The sequence below is a fragment of the Microcebus murinus genome, chromosome 4 (genome assembly GCF_040939455.1).
Source record: "Microcebus murinus isolate Inina chromosome 4, M.murinus_Inina_mat1.0, whole genome shotgun sequence".
Lineage (NCBI taxonomy): Eukaryota > Metazoa > Chordata > Mammalia > Primates > Cheirogaleidae > Microcebus > Microcebus murinus.
This window is the reverse complement of record NC_134107.1, coordinates 10,254,409-10,273,590: the sequence shown is the minus strand read 5'-3', so window position 1 is coordinate 10,273,590 and position 19,182 is coordinate 10,254,409. Positions and strand designations below refer to the sequence as shown.

At 54.0% G+C, this 19,182-nt stretch overlaps 1 protein-coding gene, 1 long non-coding RNA gene and 1 other non-coding gene across 8 annotated transcripts in view; 2 read left to right on the top strand and 1 right to left on the bottom strand.

Moving 5' to 3' along the window:
• SHANK2 (SH3 and multiple ankyrin repeat domains 2) overlaps nucleotides 1-19,182 on the top strand; it is a 545,909-nt gene that overhangs the window by 432,895 nt on the left and 93,832 nt on the right. The gene's annotated exons all lie outside the window — the stretch shown is intronic.
• Nucleotides 11,748-11,881, top strand: LOC142870809 (small nucleolar RNA SNORA64/SNORA10 family). The gene has a single exon (XR_012919140.1). It is a non-coding gene; the product is annotated as a small nucleolar RNA SNORA64/SNORA10 family (small nucleolar RNA).
• On the bottom strand, nucleotides 17,100-18,683 carry LOC142870572 (uncharacterized). The gene is made up of 3 exons (XR_012918905.1): nucleotides 18,599-18,683; nucleotides 17,892-17,957; nucleotides 17,100-17,177 (listed from the first exon to the last, which is right to left on the bottom strand). It is a non-coding gene; the product is annotated as an uncharacterized LOC142870572 (long non-coding RNA).

Here is a 19,182-nt window from a genome sequence, read left to right as displayed (position 1 = left end):
ACAGAGCTTCCCATGGCAGATCCCAGCTACCTGGGTGGCAGGTCCATGTCCCCACAGAGCTTCCCGTGGCAGATCCCAGCTACCTGGGTGGCAGGTCCATGTCCCCACAGAGCTTCCCGTGGCAGATCCCAGCTACCTGGGTGGCAGGTCCATGTCCCCACAGAGCTTCCCGTGGCAGATCCCAGCTACCTGGGTGGCAGGTCCATGTCCCCACAGAGCTTCCCGTGGCAGATCCCAGCTACCTGGGTGGCAGGTCCATGTCCCCACAGAGCTTTCCGTGGCAGATCCCAGCTACCTGGGTGGCAGGTCCATGTCCCCACACCCGCAGCTGTACTTGCTGTGGTGCACATCTGGAAGTTTTTGCCAATCTAGGGATGCTCAGTGGTTTCGTGTTGACATTTGAATTTGCGTCTCCTGATTGCTAATGGATTGAAGCATCTTTTCCTGTGTTTCTGAGCCATTTGCAGTCCCTTTGCTATAAAACGCTTGTTCTCATCTTTTGTCCAGTTTTCTCTGGGTTCTTCCTCTTTTTCTGCCTGATCTGTGTTCTTTCTAAATTTTTTTAATTAATCCTTAGCTTGTCTCTTCACTCTTCTTATCACAAGTAGTTCCTGATTTGTTGATTGATTTATTTTTTGAGGCAAGGCCTCACTCTGTCACCCAGGCTGGAGTGCAGCTGTACAATCATAGCTCTCTGCAGCCTTCAACTCCTGGGCTCAAGCCATCTTCCCGCCTCAGCCTCCTGAGTAGCTGGGACTGCAGGTGTGCACCACCACACCTGGCTAATCTTTCTGTTTTTTAGAGATGGGATCTCGCTCTTGCTTAGGCTGGTCTTGAACTCCTGGCCTCAAGAGATCCTCCCACCTTAGCCTTCCAGAGTGCTGGGGTTACAGACATGAGCCGCCTAATTTAGTGTACATAAATTTATCAAACTTTCCTTCAGGGTTTGTGATTTCTTGTCTTTTTGAGGAAATTCTTTTCTACCAAGAGATCATAAAGCTACATTCCCATCTTATTTTCTAGAAATTTAGTATGTTTGCCTTTCATGTAAAAGTCTTTAATCCAAGAATTTGGGGGGGGGGGGTTTGGAATGTGTATGGTGTGAGGTAGGGGTACAATTTCATTTTTTTCTCCTCTGGATAACTCATCCGTCCATCATTTGTGGAATATGACACTTTTCTCCTGGGTCCACAGTGCCGGCCCAGTCACAAACCATACTTCCACGTGGCTGCGGGTCTGGTGCTAGGTTGTCTCCTTGTCCACGGTGTCTTTCCCGACACCACCTTCATCACATCTGAGCCACTGTCCCCTCCCCTCCAATCCTGCCCCACCTACTTTGTTTCTCCTCAGGTTTATTTCAGCCATTCTTGGCTCCTTACTCTTTCATACACATATTTAAATCAACTCATCAAGTTTCACCAAAACAAAATAGCAACAACAACAACCAAAAAAAAAAAAAAAACCCTTTTGGGATTTTGAATGGAATTGCATTGACCCAGAATAGACCAGTTTGGGGAAAATTAAAAACCTTTGCAATATATAGTCTTCCTCTCTAAGAACATGATATATTTCTCTATTTTGTGTTCTTTAATGTCTTTGAAAAAGGTTTCTCAGTTGTCTCCGTAAAGAGCTGCTGCAGTGTGTTTAGATTTTTTCCTGGGTAGTTGAAGTATTGTCGCTTCACGGCATTCATGGTATTCCTTTCCTTTCTTTCTTTCTTTTTTAGGTAGGGTTTCCCTCTTTTTTTTGGAGGCAGGGTGGTCCTTGGTCACACAGGCTAGAGTGCAGTGACACAATCACAACTCACTGCAAACTCGAACTCCTGGGCTCAAGCAATGCTTCTGCCTCCGCCTCCCGGGTAGCTGGGACTACAGGCATGCACCACCATGCCCGGCTAATTTTTAAAAAAATTTTTTGTAGAGATGGGGTCTTACTATGTTACCCAGGCTGATCTTGAACTCCTGGGCTCAAGCGATCCTCCTGCCTCAGCCTCCCAAAGTGCTGGGATCACAGACGTGAGCCACCACATCCACGGTATATTTTTCAAAATTACATTTGCCGCTTGTTGCTGGAATGTAGCAGTGCGGCTGACTTTGCTATGTTGATTTTCAGTTTATCCAGCCACCTTGCTAAACTCTCTTATGAATTCTCTTTTGTCTGTTGATTATGTCTTTCCTTCCTTTCCCTTTTCTCTCTCTCTGCCAGCTCAGACCTGCAATAAAATGTTGAATAGAAATGGTGATAGTGGGCATGCTTGTCTTGTTCCTGATCTTTAAAAAAAAATGCTTTCAGAGTTTCTGTTGACTCAGGAGGTTTTTTGGACATGCAGCTTTTCAGGTTAAAGTATTTCATTCTTTTCCTAGTGGGCAAGAGGTTTGGGTTAATTGCAAGCAGATACTGGATTTCATCAAGTACTTTTTTGTGTCACTTGCGAAGATCATATGGCTTTTCTCCTTTGCTAATTAATTGCATTCATTGACTTTCTACCAGATCAATCTTAGGTTCCTAAGATGAACCCAACTTAGTAATAATCTTTTTAATACGTTGCCAAATTCCATTTGCTAATATTATGTTTAGGATTTTTACATCTAAGTTCACGAATAAGGTTTGCCTGTAATTTTCCTTTCTTTATACTATTCTTATTTGAGAGTCAAGCTTTTGCCAGTCTCACAACAAGCTGGGAATGTTCTCTCTTTTTTTCCGGAAGGCATTGCTTGGGTTAGAATTATTTGTTCCTTCTGCGATGGGTCGACCCTGCTCAGAAAGCCATCTGGGCCTTTATGAAATGATCTGCAATTTCTATTTCAATTTCTTTCAAGGGTACAGGGCTCCTCAGGTCTTTATTCTTCTTGAGTCACTTCTGCTAAGTCTGGATCCATTTCCAGCTCTCTCCCCAGGTGTTCAAGGCCTGCCCACCAAGCCTCTGTTTTTAGCCTCTTCCCTTTTCAAATACCCTTCGCTGCAGCCCAACACGGCTGCTCAGAGTTCTGCGTGTGTGTCCGTCAGTCATTTAACAAACATATCGGACGTCTGATCGCTCATCTTGCTTCCCCACCGGCTCACCCGCCCCTCCCTGGGGCCACGTCCACGGCATGTCCCCCTGCGGGCTCCCGACCCCTCCGGGCCCCAGCCCCGGGCGCGGTGGAGCTCTGGCGGTCCAGAGGGGCAGTGGATTGACAGCCTGGCACCACGTGGCTCGCAGAGGCGCAGCGTGGCCACGGGAGCCGCAGTCAGGCTCACCTGGTCGGGGGGTGCCCAGAAGGCCTCTCGAGAGAGGGGCGACATCTCAGGTGGGATCTGAGGCGGGGAGGAGACTCTGCCGGTTGAAGAAGAATCTCTCCTCCCGACGGTGCGAGTTCCACCGGCCACCTCTTACGTGGCCCTTCTAGCCACCCGTGGCGCGGTCGAGAGGCATCTCCTTCTGGGGGCTTCTTCAGGCTTCCTGTGCGTGCCGAGGACTGGCTGTTGCTTGGGGTCCTCGCCGGTGGCACGGGGCGCGTGGGCTGTGCGCACTGGGAGGAAGCGAGGGGAAGGGGAGAGGGAACGCCGGGCGGGCACCGCCTGCGCGAGGGCCGGGAGGGCTGAGCTCGGGCCTGGACGCAGCGGCCACACCCGAGAGCCAGTCGTGTGAGCACTCGGCCTTCGTCAGGGGGCCCGAGGGTGTCTGTTGGAGCTTTCAGAATAGACGTAGGACACAGGCACACAAGGGCCTCCGTCAAGAGAAAGGCCACCAACTGCAGCCTGCGCCCCTACGCGCTGCAGCCTGACGCCCCGTCCCTGTCCTCTCCCTGCGGAGCCCTTGCTTCCTCCCCAAGAAGCTGCCATCGTCCCTCAAGTCGGGTGACAGCCCAGCTCCAGGCAGCCTCTAAGTGTCCCCCCTAAGCCCCGTGACCCCAGGGGAGAGTGAACTCTTGGGGTCCCGATGGGTGGGGCCCGCACTTCTGTTTACTACATGGGGTAGCAGGAGGCCCAGGGAATGAAGGGGTGGGGGCAGGGAGGGGTGGGGGCAGGTAGGGGTGGGGCGGGAAGGAGGGGCAGGGAGGGGTGGGGGCAGGGAGGGGTGGGGGCGGGAAGGGGGGCAGGGAGGGGTGGGGGCAGAGAGGGGTGGGGCAGGGAGGGGTGGGGGCGGGAAGGAGGGGCAGAGAGGGGTGGGGGCAGAGAGGGGTGGGGGCAGGGAGAGGTGGGGGTGGGAAGGAGGGGCAGGGAGGGGTGGGGGCGGGAAGGAGGGGCAGGGAGGGGTGGGGGCAGGGAGGGGTGAGGGCAGGGAGGGGTGGGGCGGGAAGAAGGGGCAGGGAGGGGTGGGGGCGGGAAGGAGGGGCAGGGAGGGGTGGGGGCGGGAAGGAGGGGCAGGGAGGGGTGGGGGCGGGAAGGAGGGGCAGGGAGGGGTGGGGGCGGGAAGGAGGGGCAGGGAGGGGTGGGGGCAGGGAGGGGTGGGGGCGGGAAGGAGGGGCAGGGAGGGGTGGGGGCAGGCAGGGTGGGGGCAGGGAGGGGTGGGGGCGGGAAGGAGGGGCAGGGAGGGGTGGGGGTGGGAAGGAGGGGCAGGGAGGGTTGGGGGCGGGAAGGAGGGGCAGGGAGGGGTGGGGGCGGGAAGGAGGGGCAGGGAGGGGTGGGGGCGGGAAGGAGGGGCAGGGAGGGGTGGGGGCGGGAAGGAGGGGCAGGGAGGGGTGGGGGCGGGAAGGAGGGGCAGGGAGGGGTGGGGGCAGGCAGGGTGGGGGCAGGGAGGGGTGGGGGCGGGAAGGAGGGGCAGGGAGGGGTGGGGGTGGGAAGGAGGGGCAGGGAGGGTTGGGGGCGGGAAGGAGGGGCAGGGAGGGGTGGGGGCGGGAAGGAGGGGCAGGGAGGGGTGGGGGCAGGCAGGGTGGGGGCAGGCAAGGGGTCGGGGCGGGAGCGGGTGGAGGCAGGAGTGGATGGAGCCTTCCAGAGCGAGGAGGCAGCTGGCCCCTTTGCCACCCACGGTCCTAGGCAGCCGCCAGCCGAGCCCTCCCCACCCACATGGGGTTCTGCGGTCGGCGGTTTCCATTTCGGTGAAGTCCTGCCGGCCTCTGGGCAGAGCGGGGCCTGGGGTCCCGGACCAGGAATAAAAGTATCAAGGCCACACGTCTGGACCCTGGTGCCTCTTCCCGCCCCAGAAACCTAGAGCCTTGAGGGGCGAGTGGGGCTCAGAGCCTCTTGCCCTGTCACCCTGCCCAACCCCGCCGGCCCTCAGCAGCACCTGGCAGTTTCCCACCCCACCCCCTCCTCCTTCTGGAGCCTGAAGCTGGGCGTCCACACACCCTTCCCTCACGGTTCCCGGATGTCAGCCCACGTGAGGGAAACTAAGTGACAAGAGGCAGAGTTGGCACAGGGAGGTATCGAGGTCCAGCCAGGCGCCCCTGCAGCCTTCTGCAGGCCTGCGGGGACACCTGCCGGGTGCCGGGTGTCCCACGGCGCGGGTCCGGATGGGAGCTGGCCTGGGGCCGCCGTGACAAATGACCGCACGCTGGGGGGCCAAAGCAGCACAAGTGTATTCTGTCGTGGTTCTGGAGGCCGGGATTCCAAACAAGGTGTCAGTAGTGTCGGTTCCTTCCGTGGACCCTGGGGACGGTCCCTCCTTGCTGCCACCAGCAGTCCTTGGTGTCCCTTGGCTTGGAGACGCGTCCCCTCATCTCTGCCTTTGTCGTCCCGTGGCGTGTCCGCTGCTCTGGGTCTGTGTGTCACGTCCTCCCTAGCTTCTCTTCCGCGGACGGCAGCCATTAGATAAGGGCCCAGCCGAATGCAGCACGACCTCATCTTAACCAATTAAATCTGCAACGGTCCGAGTTCCCGGTCGGGTCACATTCCGAGGTTGCGGGGGGACGTGAATTCGGGGCAGACACGGCCCAGCGCGGCACAGGGAAGCTCAGCGGGGGGCAGACCCTGCCCTTCCCGCCTCCCCTCGGCCCCCCGTGACTGGGGCCTGTCGGCCACACGGGTGGGATGGCTTTTCTCTCCCACCCTTGCAGAGGTGTGGCCGGCCTGCGAGCCCTTCTCAGAGAGAGGGCGGCGCTGAGCCAGTCTGGGTGCTTCCTATGGGCCTCAGAAGCCTCATCTCAAAGATAAAAGCTCATCTTTAAAACAAGCCTCAGTCGCATTATAAATAAACGTTATTAAATTACAAGTCGCTGCAGATGGTGCTGTGTATCTGTGACAAACGCAAGCAGCCCCAGCCGGCCCCAGAGATGCGCGGAGGGTGGCGCTGGCATCCGGGCGTCCTGAGAGGTGGGCAGCCTCTGCCATGCCTGCCTGGTCACTGGGCCCGGAAGGCCAGCCCCGCTCCATCCGGCGGCCGGTGTGATCGAGCAGCCTGGGGTTTTGCCTGATCCTTGGCAGAAGCAGGCATGGGCACGCTGGCGGTGAAGGGCGAAAGGGCAGGGGCTGCGGGCTGCAGACCCCGCATGGGGCAGCTGAGGACCCTTCCTCTGGCTCAGCAGCCTTGCCGCCCGAGCACACAGCCCCTAGGACTGCCTCGGGCTGCCGGGCCCTTCCGCACCGCCCGGGGCATGCACAGGGCCAAACAGGCGATCCACCAGGACACGGGCTCAGAGAGACCCGGCCCCCAGCCTCGAAGCCCTTCTCTCACCATTTGTCCAAGTTCGCTTTTTTTGAAATTTTATGAAAGTAAAAATTAACCATTTTTTAAATTTTAGCATATTATAGGGGTATAACTGTTTAGGTTACATGTGTCACCTTCCCCCCCGCCCCGCCCCCAAGTCAGAGCTTCAAGCGTGACCATCCCCCAGACGGTGCACATCGCACCCATTATGTATGTATATACCCATCCCCTCCTCCCCCTCCCATCTGCCCGACGCCCAATAAATGTTATTCCTGTATGTCCACTTAGGTGTTGATTGTTTAAAACCAATTTGCTGGTGAGTACATGTGGTGCTTAATTTTTCCATTCTTGGGATACTTCACTTAATAGAATGGGTTCCAGCTCTAACCAGGAAAATACAAGAGATGCTAGATCACCATTGTTTCTTATAGCTGAATAGTACTCCATGGTATACATATACCACATTTTATTAATCCACTCATGTATCTATTGATGGGCACTTGGGTTGTTTCCACAACTTTGCAATTGTGACTTGTACTACTATAAACATTTGAATGCAGGTGTCTTTTTTGTAGAGTGTCATTTGATCTTTTGGGTAGATGCCCAGTAATGGGATTGCTGGATCAAATGGTAGATCTACTTGTATCACTTTAAGGTATCTCCATATTGCTTTCCACAGAGGTTGCACTAGTTTGCAGTCCCACCAGCAGTGCAGAAGTGTTCCTCTCTCTCAGCATCCACGCCAACATTTATTGTTTTGGGACTTTTTAATAAAGGCCATTCTCACTGGAGATAAGTGATATCTCATTGTGGTTTAAATTTGCATTTCCCTGATGATTAGAGATGTTGAGCATTTTTTCATATGTTTCTTGGCCATTATTCTGTCTTTTGGAAAGTTCTGTTCATTTCCTTTGCCCACTTTCTGATAGGGTTGTTTGATTTTTTTCCTTGCTGATTTTCCTGAGTTCTAAATAGATTCTAGTCATCAGCCCTTTATCAAATGTGTAGCTTGAAAAAATTTTCTCCCATTCTGTAGGTTGTCTGTTTGCTCTCGTGACAGTTTCTTTGGCTGTGCAGAAGCTTTTTAATTTGATCAGGTCTCATTTATTTAAAATTAACCATTTTAAAGTGTGCAGTTCAATGACATTTAGGGCATTCATGGCATTGTTCAACCACCACTTCTACCTGGTTCCAAAACATGTTCGTCACCCCCAAATGAAACCCTGCACCCATGAAACACGCATGCCCCATTCCCTCCCCCTCAGCCTGGCACTAGTCTATTTTCTCTAGCGATTTGCCTATTCCAGATGGTTGATATACGGTTGACCTGTGAACCACATGGGTTAGAACTGCCCAGGTCTACCTACACGATGACTCTTTTCCATCAAACGCAGATAGAAAATACAGTATTCACAGCGTAAGAAACCTGCATGTGTGGAGGGCCAACTGTCCCCGCACATGGGTGCCCAGGGGCCGACTGCAGGACTTGAGCACGCAAGGATTTGCCCCAGGCTGTGCAGGCTGAGAACCCTGCTCTGAGCTGCCCCAGCCGCTGGCTCCACCTACAGTTTTTCGACTTTACGATGGGTTGTTCGGGACACAACCCCATTGTGAGTCTAGGAGCACCTTCACCTCCCTGAGTTCCCAGGTATATGCGGGGGAGGGTGGGGTGGGGTGGGGTGGGGTGGTGGTCCTGGAACCGACCTCGGGTGTACCCAGAGCCGCCTGTAAATGGGAGCCCATGGCGTGGCCTTTGCGCCTGGCTTCTCTCACTTGGCGTGACGTTGTGAGATTCGCCTACGTTCGGTGCGAGTCGTTGCTGCGCTCCTCTCCGTGGCTGAGTGACACTCCGCCGTGTGGACGTTTTCTTTATGCATTTATCTGTTGGTGGACATCGTTTACAAAGTCAACTGAGACACAGTAAGTTCGTTCCTGCTGGAAGGTCCCTAGTTACATAATGACAAGTTCGTTGGCTGCTTCTGATTGGCTGGGCTTAAGTTCTTTTTTTTCTTTAATACGGGCATTTACAAGAAATGGCCTAATTTCCACTTTTGTTTGCAAATCAAGCAAGGTCGAGGTCACTTCTGAGGGCTGACTGGCTTTGTCTGCTCAGGGATTCTTGAGGCCCGGTCTTCATTTTAATTTTCTTTAACGTCAAGTTCACTTTTTAAAGGGACCCGTTTCCCGTTGGCACAGGATAATGTTCTTCTTCGTGGCAGAAGGGGGGCAGGGCCAGGCCTGGGATCAGGACACGCCTCTGAGGATGTGCGGGTTCGGATGGGACAGGGTCACAGGCTGAGTGCACCTGGTCGGCCCTACCTGGTCTCGGCCCACTGACCACGGGGTGTCAGGTGTGGCCGTAGACGCAGCCTAGAGAGGTGTGGCCACCGCCTTGGGCTGGGAACTCAGGGAGGTGAAGGTGCTCCTAGACTTACAATGGGGTTGTGTCCCGAACAACCCATCGTAAAGTCGAAAAATTGTAGGTGGAGCCAGCGTGAGTTGGGGACCGTCTATATCTCCTGTGTTCTGGCCTCTCCTGGTGCCCGGCGGCTGGGGCAGCTCAGGGCAGGGTCCTCAGCCTGCACGACCTGGGGCAAGCTCCTCGCCTTGCTGACAGAGCCCCTTTCAGGACAGTGGAGACAGGCCCTCCCTGTCGGACTGCAAATGCCGGGCCGGGGTAGGGGGGCGGGCTGAGTGCAGAGCTGTACTGTGGCCAGGAATAGTCCCCCGTGCCTGGAGCCGGGAGTCGGAAGAACAAACGGCACGGCCCCCGCCCTCCAAGAGGGATCTGGCCCTGCAAGAGGCCCCTGGGGACTCGAGGTGATGAGTGTCATTGCCATGGTCACCAGGCATTGAGCCCCGAGCCCGCCCGCGCCACCTCGCTGCAGACCTCAGTGCGGCCTCCTGAGCTGAGCGGTTGGTCCGCAGGCAAGGAAGGGCTTGCAGCTGTTGGCGGTGGAGGCCAGCCCTGCCCGTCTGCAGAGCCCTGTCCTAGGAAGGTGACGCAGGCCAGGACCAGGGTGGCACTCGTCTGCCTTCCGCCTGGGGGCAGATGGGGCTGTCCGACCCCCGCCCTTAGGCAGAGGTGGGGGTCTGGGGGAAGTGGAGGGTGCCGTGGGGTGCCCAGGTACTGCACAGTCTTCAGAGTCCCCAAACCGTGGCTGCACGTGCCACGACCAGGATGCAGAGCCGGGTGCGTCTGCGCGTGAGTCTGTGTTGGCCGCGCCAGATTGCTGACCCCATAGCCTGCGTGGAAGCCCCAGGCAGCACAAATCCTCCCCTCCCTCTGGGCGGGAGCTGGCCACATGCCCTGTCCCGCCGGGCCAGCCTTCCCTGACACCCAGGGCTCGCCCCGCCCCCCGCCCCGCGTGCACAGGGAGGACGGAGCCCAGGATGGTGCCCCCGGCAGCGCCCATGCAGAGCCCGAATGGCCGGAGAACATTTGGGACCTGACGGGGGGACAGGGACCGTCCCACACTCTCCGTTTAAATTCAGTCTCAATGTCTCTGCATCTTAAAAAATGTTTCAGGCAATTGCCGCTGCCCAGGTCTGCCCTCGAGAGAAAACACTACTATTTCAGGATGTTTTAACATGATCTTCCTGTCCTTTTATGAGTCGTTGAAATGTAACATTTCCTTTGAAAAGACAAAAATGGAGCTCGGATGTGACTTTTTTTTTTTTTTTTTTTTTTAAGAAAAGCAAATGTTGTGTCTCCGGAAGAGGAGGAGACAGTGTTGAGTCCAGGGACCGCCCTGTCCCTCTCACCCACCTGCAGTCTCTGTCTTTCGCGTCTTTCTTTTCTGCCTCCCTTTTTCTGTCCCGTTTCTAGGCCTTCTCTGTCCCTCCATCTCTTTTGTCTTTTCCTTTTTTGAAAAATAACATCTAAAGGGGACAAGGATCCTCATCATCAGAGCAATGCCTCCCCCAGGTGCAAGGGTCTCCGCCGTGGGAAGCCGCTGAGCCCCAGGAGGCCCCTCCGCTCCTGTTTCCTACCCAGGGAGGCCTTGCGGACGCCGCGGGCTTGATCCCAGGCCACTGCAGTAAGGCAGATATTGCAGTAAAGCGAGGCACAAATTTTTCAGATTCCTAGAGCATATAAAAATTATGTTTATATCGCGCTGTAGTCTATTAAGCGTGCAATAGCATTATGTCTTTAAAAAGCAATGTACCTGGCTTAATCAAAAAAATGCTTTATTGCTAAAGAATGCCAATGATGATCTGAGCCCTCAGCGAGCTGTCATCTGTCTGCTGGTGCGGGGTCTTGCCGCGATGTTGACGGCTGCTGACCCATCGGGGTGGCGGTGGCTGAAGGCTGGGGCCGCTGGGGCAGTTTCTGAAAGCAAGGCGACAGTGGAGTTCACCGCATCAGTGGGCTCTTCTTCCCCAGAGTGTTCCTCTGTACAGCGCGCGATGCTGTTTGGCGGCATTTCACTCCCAGCAGAACTTCTTTCATCGTTGGAGCCAGTTCTCTCAGACCCTGCCGCAGCTGCATCAGCTGAGTTTGTGGGACATCCTACATCCTTTGTTGTCATTTCAGCAATGTCCACGGCGTCTTCACCAGTAGATTCCATCCTCAGAAACCAGTTTCCTTGCTCATCCACAAAAAGCAGCTCCTCATCCATTCACGTCTCATCACGGGGTTGCCGCGATGCAGCCGCATCTTCGGGCCCCGCGTCTATTTCTGGTTCTCTCGCTGTTCCCGCCACACCTGCAGCGACTTCCGCCACTGGAGTTTTGAGCCCCTCAAAGTCATCCCGGAGGGTTGGAATCAGCTTCTTCCAAGCTCCTGTTAATGTTGATATTTTGGCCTCCTCCCATGAATCATGAATGTTCTGAGTGGCATCTAGAATGTGAATCCTTTCCAGAAGGTTTTCAACTGACGTTGTCTAGATCCATCAGAGGAATCGCCAGCTACGGCAGCTATGGCCTTGAGAAATGTATTTTTTAAATACTAAGACTTGAAAATCAAAATTACTCCGCTGGGCTGGAGAAACATACACTGTCAGCAGCCACGAAAAAAAAAACATTCATCTCCTCGGACATCTCCACCAGAGCTCTTGAGCGACCAGGTGCATTGTCAGTGAGCAGTAATATTTTGAAAAGCACCTTTTTTCCTAAGCGGTAGATCTCAATGGTGGGCTTAAAATATTCAGCAAACCGTACTATAAACAGACGTGCTGCTCTCCCAGCTCTGCATGGTCACACTAGGCTTCACTCGTGTGACTTTTGTGATGTGGAGAGAAAGAAACGATCTCCTCGGGACCTCGGATTAGCCTTACAGTGGCTTCTCTTTCCCTGAGGGGTGCAACAGGTCCTGGGTATAAAAAAGAAAAATAGAACAGACGTGCTGTCATCCAGGCTTGGTTCCATTTCTAGAGCACAGGCAGAGTAGATTTAGCATAATTCTGAAGGGCGCTAGGATTTACAGAATGGTAAATGAGTGTTGGCTCCAACTTAAGTCACCAGCTGCATTAGCCCCCAGCAAGAGAGTCGCCTGTCTTTTGAAGTGTTAAAGCCAGGCATTGACTTCTTTCTAACTGTGAAAGTCCTAGATGGCATCTTCTCTCAATACAAAGCTATTTCATCTGCACTGAAAACCTGTTGCTTAGTGTGACCACCTTCATCGATGATCTTAGCTGGATCTTCCGGATAACTTGCTGCAGCTTCTCTGTCAGCGCTTGCTGCTTCACCTTGCACTTCCATGTTCCGGAGAGGGCTGCTTCCCTTAGATCTCATGAACCAGCCTCTGCCAGCTTCAAATTCTTCTTCTCCTGCAGCTTCCTCACCTCTCTCAGCCTTCATAGAACTGAAGAGAGCGAGGGCCTTGCTCTGGACGAGGCTTTGGCTTCAGGGAATGTTGTGGCCGGTCTGCTCTTCTATCCAGACCACTCACACTTTCTCCATGTCAGAAATAAGGCCATTTCACTTTCTTGTCATTTGTGTGTTCACCGGTGTTCACTTATAATTTCCTTCAGGAACTTTCCTTTGCATTCATTCACACGCTTGACTAATGGGAGCAGGAGGCCTAGCTTTCGTCCTGTCCTGGTTTTCGTCATGCCTTCCTCACCAGATTTGAGGTTTAATCATTTCTAGCTTTCGATTTAAAGTGAAACATGTGTGACTCTTCCTTTTTCTTGAAACACAGAGGCCGTTGTAAGGTTATCAGCTGGCCTAATCTCAGTGCTGCGGTGTCTCGGGGCATAGGGGGCCGGGGAGGGGGGAGGGACGGCCAGTCGGGGGGAGGGGGCAGGCAGAACCCACACGTTGATCGATGGGGTTGGCTCTCTTATGCTGGCGTGGCTCGTGGGGCCCCGAGACAGTTACAGTAGTAACGTCAGAGATGGCTTTTCCCGGATCACCAGGACGGATGCAGTAATGATGAAGAAGTTTGAGATGTGGCGAGAATGGCCAGAATGCGGCACAGACGGGAGGTCAGCCCCTGCTGTTGGGAAAGTGCTGCGGATAGACGTGCACGGCTCAGGGTCGCCACCGACCTTCAACTTGTGCAAAACACAACATGCGCAAAGCGCACCACAAAGAGGTTCGTCCATGTGTCTTTCCCACAAACAGCTCTTCTCTTTGAAAATGGGACTCATCGCCACGTCTTTGTTGTAAGCGGCTCTTCTTTGAAACAGCACGTGGAGAACGACCGTCCCCGTGAGCGAGGCGTCCATGGCCGGCGGCTGCTCAGAGCACCCCAAGCCCGCCTCGCTTCTCCTTGGTTTTCGCCTTCACAAATGTCCCTGCAGTGCTGCTGCTGTTGGCTTTTCCTGGGGTCCACCTTCCCCTCCCGTCTCCCTCGGTCCCATCAGGACTGGCCTAATCAGGGTTCCCGTTGGCCAGTTTGCCTTTAGAGAAAGCGTTTAGACAAGGGACCAGGAAGTACCTTGCTTTCTCAGCGACTCGAGTGTCTGTTTCCAGTCGGGCTCCCTGGAGACAGTGCTGGAGCCCAGAGGTCAGAGTGCACATGGGTCTGTCCATCCATCCGTCCGTGCCTCCCTGTGCCCCTGGGACAGCCGCACAGCGCCGCCTCGGAATCAGCTCCAGGGTCCCATGGAGACCCGCGTGCCCAGCCTGAGTGACCGGCCAGGTGGCTCCCTGGGTCCTGCTGTGGGGCCAGCCGCCCAGCACCCCCACCCGCCCTAACAGAAGCAACAGATGCAGAGGACTGCAGCAGCCTCCTAACGGGACCCCACCCCGGGCACCTCCGCATGCCCACCTGCCACCCCGTGCGACGGCAGCCTCTCTGAGATGAGGGGAGTATTGTGCCCCAGCCTTTAGGAACCCCTTCAGAGGCTCCCCGAGGATGAGCCCGTCCACACTTCCTGACCTGCCACGGTCCACCCCGGCCCTCTTGCCTCGTGCGTTCTGCCCTTCCTGGCTGACTCCTGGGTGCCATTCAGGCCCGATGGCCACGTCCTCAGAGAAGCCTTCCCTGGACCCCCTCAGTTAGAAGAGCCCCCACCACTCGCACCCCCCAGGGCAGGCGCCTGTGCGACCCTCCAGGAACTTCACTACTCGCACCCCCCAGGGCAAGCGCCTGTGCGACCCTCCAGGAACTTCACTATGCTGAGCTGCTTGTCCAGTTGTCTCCAGGTTGGGAGCTCCACAGGGTTGGGGTTCAGTCTTTCCCCTGTGGGAGGTGGTCAGTAAGGAGTTCAAATAGCTGTTGGATGGACAGGTGGATCCAGAGATGGGTGGGGAGGTGGGGGGTCAGGTGGATAAGCACAAGCCTGTCCTTATCAGGAACAATAAGAACAGGGGCAGGTGCTGGCAGTTCTTGTTAGATGACAAGTGGGGTTGGAGAGCATTGTCGCAGTGTGTCCTGGGACGTGGAGCTGTGAGGACCCCGGACAGCGTCCCAGAGTGGCTCACTTGTCCCTCCCTCATGCTGTGCCAGCCCCTCTCTGCCTGTCTCTCTGCCTGTCCCCAAACTCTCTGATTCTAAAAGCAGCCAGTCTGACTGGTTCCGCTGGTCACTGCTGCCCCAGCAACAAAGCCCTTTGCGTCAGATCTTGGCATTGGCTCCCTGCAGCCAACAGATGGGCCGCCCAGTGGTCAGATGCCCACCCTCGGATCGGTCTGTCTGCCGGGGCCCAGAGCATGGTGCCATTTCCCATGAGCCAGGCAGGGGAGCTGAGGCCTGGGCCCTGCCAGCTCAGAGGGGCCGCATGGTGGTATTCACCCTGCCCCCTGTGCAAAATCCACTGCAACCCGAATCCAGCCCAGGGCGGTAGCCATGGAGCTCAGGGGCTGGTCCTCCGACGCTTAGGCCTCCGCGTGTCTGCTGAGCTCTGGCCAGGCACCAGCGAGCATCAGGCAGTGCCCGGCATGGCCCCTCTGGGCAGGACGTTTGGTGGGGCAGGACAAAAGGAGACAATCGCCTTCGGGGACTTGCTTTCCTGGGCCCTCTGTCAGGCAGGTCCTGTGTACCTCCGTGCGCTTTTGATTTTTTTATTTTTTATTTAATATTCTATTTAACATTTTTACTTTATTTTTTTATTATTCTTTTTTTTTTCTTTGCTAAGAGGAATAAGAAGATACCTCAGTGTTTTTTAAATGCAGGTTTAAACATAGGGGCAGGGAACCTTTTCATGTGGGAAAGGCCGCATTGATTCAACTGTAAGCAAATAAGGCCACATTCAAGAAACTTCAATTAGATATACTTTAAAATGTACATTATTTGGTAAAAATCTAACTATTATCTACTTAATAGTTTCAAAAAAATGAAAACCATTTGTTAATTTTAAAGTGAACTGAGCTTTCAATGACTTTGTTTTGCCTGCTTTTCGTGGGAGAGCATTTGAATGGCTGGTCGCAGCAGGGAAGGGCGTCTGGATTCGGGCGAGGCAGGAGAGCGCAGATCTGCAGCAGTAAGTGGCTGGCAAGCAAGAAAGCATTTTCTGAGCATGTTGCCGAAGGAGTGGGTGTTCGATTCACACCAATTGAAATTCACATTTCAATTGGATCTCTCTTAGCATCAAACAATGACTTTAGAATGTCATCTACTGAGAGCTCAATCAGTTCCACCTGTAGTTCTCTAGGTGCCTTGGTGACATCAACTGGGCGAGGCTGAAACGCCGATTTGAGTGTGACGTCAAGATTCTCAAAGCCAGCGAACCTTTCATTGTGTTCTCCAGTTAATAGGTCTGTAACCCAGCTGTGCGTTCCTCAGATGATTCACACGTCTCATCCCCACCAGTGACCTTTGCTAACTGGGGAAAATGTTCATCCAAAATTTCCTTCTGAAGAAGAAATGTTTTGAAAAAAGAGAGCTTTTTCTTTGAAATGCTTAGATTTTTTTTTGCCACGTGCCACATATATAGACATAGTTTTACCTTGCAAAGAAATATTCCAGTCGTTTTGATTTGACATGATATCGCACAGAAATGCTGCACTCCTGTAAAAGTTGTTTTTCCATAATTCACGTTGCTGATTCTGTTCTTCATAAAATTTAACTGCCTGTTCTCACAGAGATAAAATTTTGGCTAACACCTGTCCCTGCAGTAGCCAACACACTTTAGAATGATAGGGCAAATCCACACTGAATTCCTCGTCATTCAACTTTAGCATGTTACAAAACCGACAGTGCCATGTTGCATTTTTTTCTAATATAGTTAACTCTTTGCACTCGGATGTCGAGTGTGGATAATGTCTAGTGGATAATGAGAAAAAGCAAATGAGTGCAAAGGGTTAACAATACGTATAACTTGTTGCAAAGTGTCACTTGCGATAGTAGCTTTAGCACAGAGATTTTGCTGATACTAGATACAATGAAAAGAAATGAGAGCATCTGGATCTGTTAATACTTTTTTTTTTATCTATGCAATAAACTCTTTTATGTTTTCCTGTCATGGCAGGTACACTGTCTGCACATACACTCACTAAATTGACCAAATTCAGTCCAACTTCACAACATTTATCTTGAACGTTGCTGAAGACATCTGTTCTCCGTGTTTTGTTCACAAGAGTGCCCAAAGCGAGTAACTCTTCACAGCAAGGAACAGCTTCTGTTACGACCCGAAGTGTAAAACTTGCGCCCAGTCATTAGTATCAGTAGATTCATCCAAAGCAATTGGATAACATGTATTTTCTTTCTGAAGTATTGCATGGAGTTGTTCTGTTAAGTTGAAGGCTAATTCATGCTGCCAATCAGTTATGGTTCTCTTTGAAAGAGGCAGCTGTTTGTACTTTGAAACTTTATCAGGGTCTAAGCATCCTACAACCTGGACAATGCACACTTTCACAACTTCTACATCACTGAATGGCTTCCCTTTTCCCCCGAGTGTAGAAGCTACTTTATAAAGTTGCTTCAGTGGCGTTATTTCCAGGTCTTATTGTTGTTCAAAAGAATCGTCTTTGCTTTTGCTTTTCATCTTTTAATTTCAGCAGTACGACCTTTCATGCCTCGCCCTCTAATTTAAAATATTTGTGGTCCTTATGAGTGCTACAGTGCATTGAATTTCTTTAGTGTTGATATTGCAGCATCACAAAGCAAGCAAATCATCTTATCTTTCACAGAAACAAGACAATACTGCAATTCCCGATTCCCATTTAAAAATCTGTTTTCTTCCTTCGGTGTTCTCCTGGTCTTCTTTGACATGCTGGGCTGTTAAGCAGACAATTAAAAAATACTGTCGAGCTGTGCAACTATTCACAAATTCTACCTAAAACGGAAACCCACAGTGCACCATTGTCAAAAGCTGATAGCAGCCTGGCATTCCTGACCCCCATAAACTCTCACCGACCAGCCTTGTGTGACAGTGGCGCACGCCAGTCAGGCGGGGGAGGTTAGCACTAAATCATGAGCATCAGCCCGAGTCAGTTCAGCCTTCTGGCTTACTAGCGTTCTAATTGTGCTGGTCAATCTGGGAGGATTATTTTTTTGCAACTTATTTTATTCTTCGGTATTTTAAATATGCTCATTTTAAAAATAATATAAAAATGGAAAAGATAAACAAAAATGCATTAGTGAAAATAAAAGGATTCATTCTGTAAAAATTTGGATTCAGTCAAAAGGCTGCACTTAAGGATGTAGGAGGCCACGTGTGGCCTCAGGCCTGCAGGGTGCCCCCTCATTATTATTCAGGCCTGGGCTGCCGTTAGAAGTTGTTCCCTCACAGCCCCCAAGAGGAGGGGACAGGCCACAGGGCAGTCCCTCCAGAGTCAGCAGGACCCCAGGCGCCAGAGCATCACGAAGACGGAAATGAAAGGCGTGGGTAGCAGACCCGCCGTGGGGGACTGGAACCTGGACTCAGCCCCGCCGGTGGCTCGAGCCCCTGGAATGTCTGAACTCATCACCGTCTCCCGCCTTTGGACTCACCTGTCCAGCAAATGCTCTGGCGTGCCTTCCCTGGGCGACCGGTCTGGGTGACCGGCAGAGATGAGGCTGCAGGGAGCATGGTCAGAGTGGGGGTGGGGGCTGCAGAGTCACACACGATGACTACAGCAGCCCAGTGCACAGGCGAGGGGGGAAGGGGTCTGGAGAAGAACATTCCAGGCCCTCAGGTGGGCCCTGCCTGGAGGTGGAGCCCAGCAGGAGGGCTCTGGGTCTGGGCCAAGGCAGCTGGGGGGAGTGGCAGGTGGCCAGATGAGAGGCGTGGCCGGGCTGGGGACAGCGTGGACCACTGGGCAGTGCTGGGTGCTCCGGCTGTTGGGCTGAGAGTGGACTGCAGAGGGGAAGGGTGGCCTTGGGGGCTGTTAGGAGGTTCCTGCGAGAGAGAGAGACAGACAGACAGACAGACAGTCAGTGCCAGCGGCTGCTTTGAAGGGGGAGCAGAGCTGGCTTGTGGATGACATGGGAGCGAGTGCAAATTGTTAAAGGGGACTCCGGTTTCTGTCCTGCGCAGCCCAAGACAGAGGGGGCTCAACCCTGGTGATCTGGAAGTTCTGACCTCGAACATCTGGCCCCGGCCCTGTCTGGGCAGTTGGTGTTCAGCTGCAGTTTCCTGGCCCCGCCCTCCTCCTAGGCAGGAGCTGGCCGGCACCTTGCAAGGATCGCAACCATGGCAATAACAGCACGGCATTTACCTAGCGCCTGCCGGGCTGTGAGTGCTGGGGCTGGGCCCTTCCCGCCCGCACGGCAGCCCTGGGAGGCCGGGGCACTGCCTGGATGTGTCAGCCTTCTGGCTCCTCCCCGGGAAGGGGGGCAGGGCCAGGGAACCGCTGAGCTGAGCCCATCTGTCCGCAGCACGTCCGGCTCTGGAGGCTGCCTTGAGCCCTCGGTAGCATGAGCCTCTGGAACGTGCTTTGCAAACGCTTCCCGGGGCTCGCCAGTGTCCAAGTCTGCCCTTACCAGACACTCAGACCCCACTCTAGGCTCGGCCCAGACCCGCTGGCCCCGACCATCCAGAGAGAGGCTAGGGCTCTGCGCTGGTCCAGAGCATCCCCCGAGGGTGGTTCTGAAGATCCAACAGCAGCAGCGCAGCGCACACACGTGCCACCTGCGGCCTGTCTGTCCGTCCGCCGTCTCTCTGGGCTGAGACCCCTTCAGGGACCCCGACAGCGTCAGGGGCGAGAGGCTGCGTCCCCACAGCCCCAGGACCAAGGAGGGCCTGTCCCTGCAGGGCCACCAGGATGCACCAGGAGCTCTGGGAGAGGTTCACGGTGCCCCA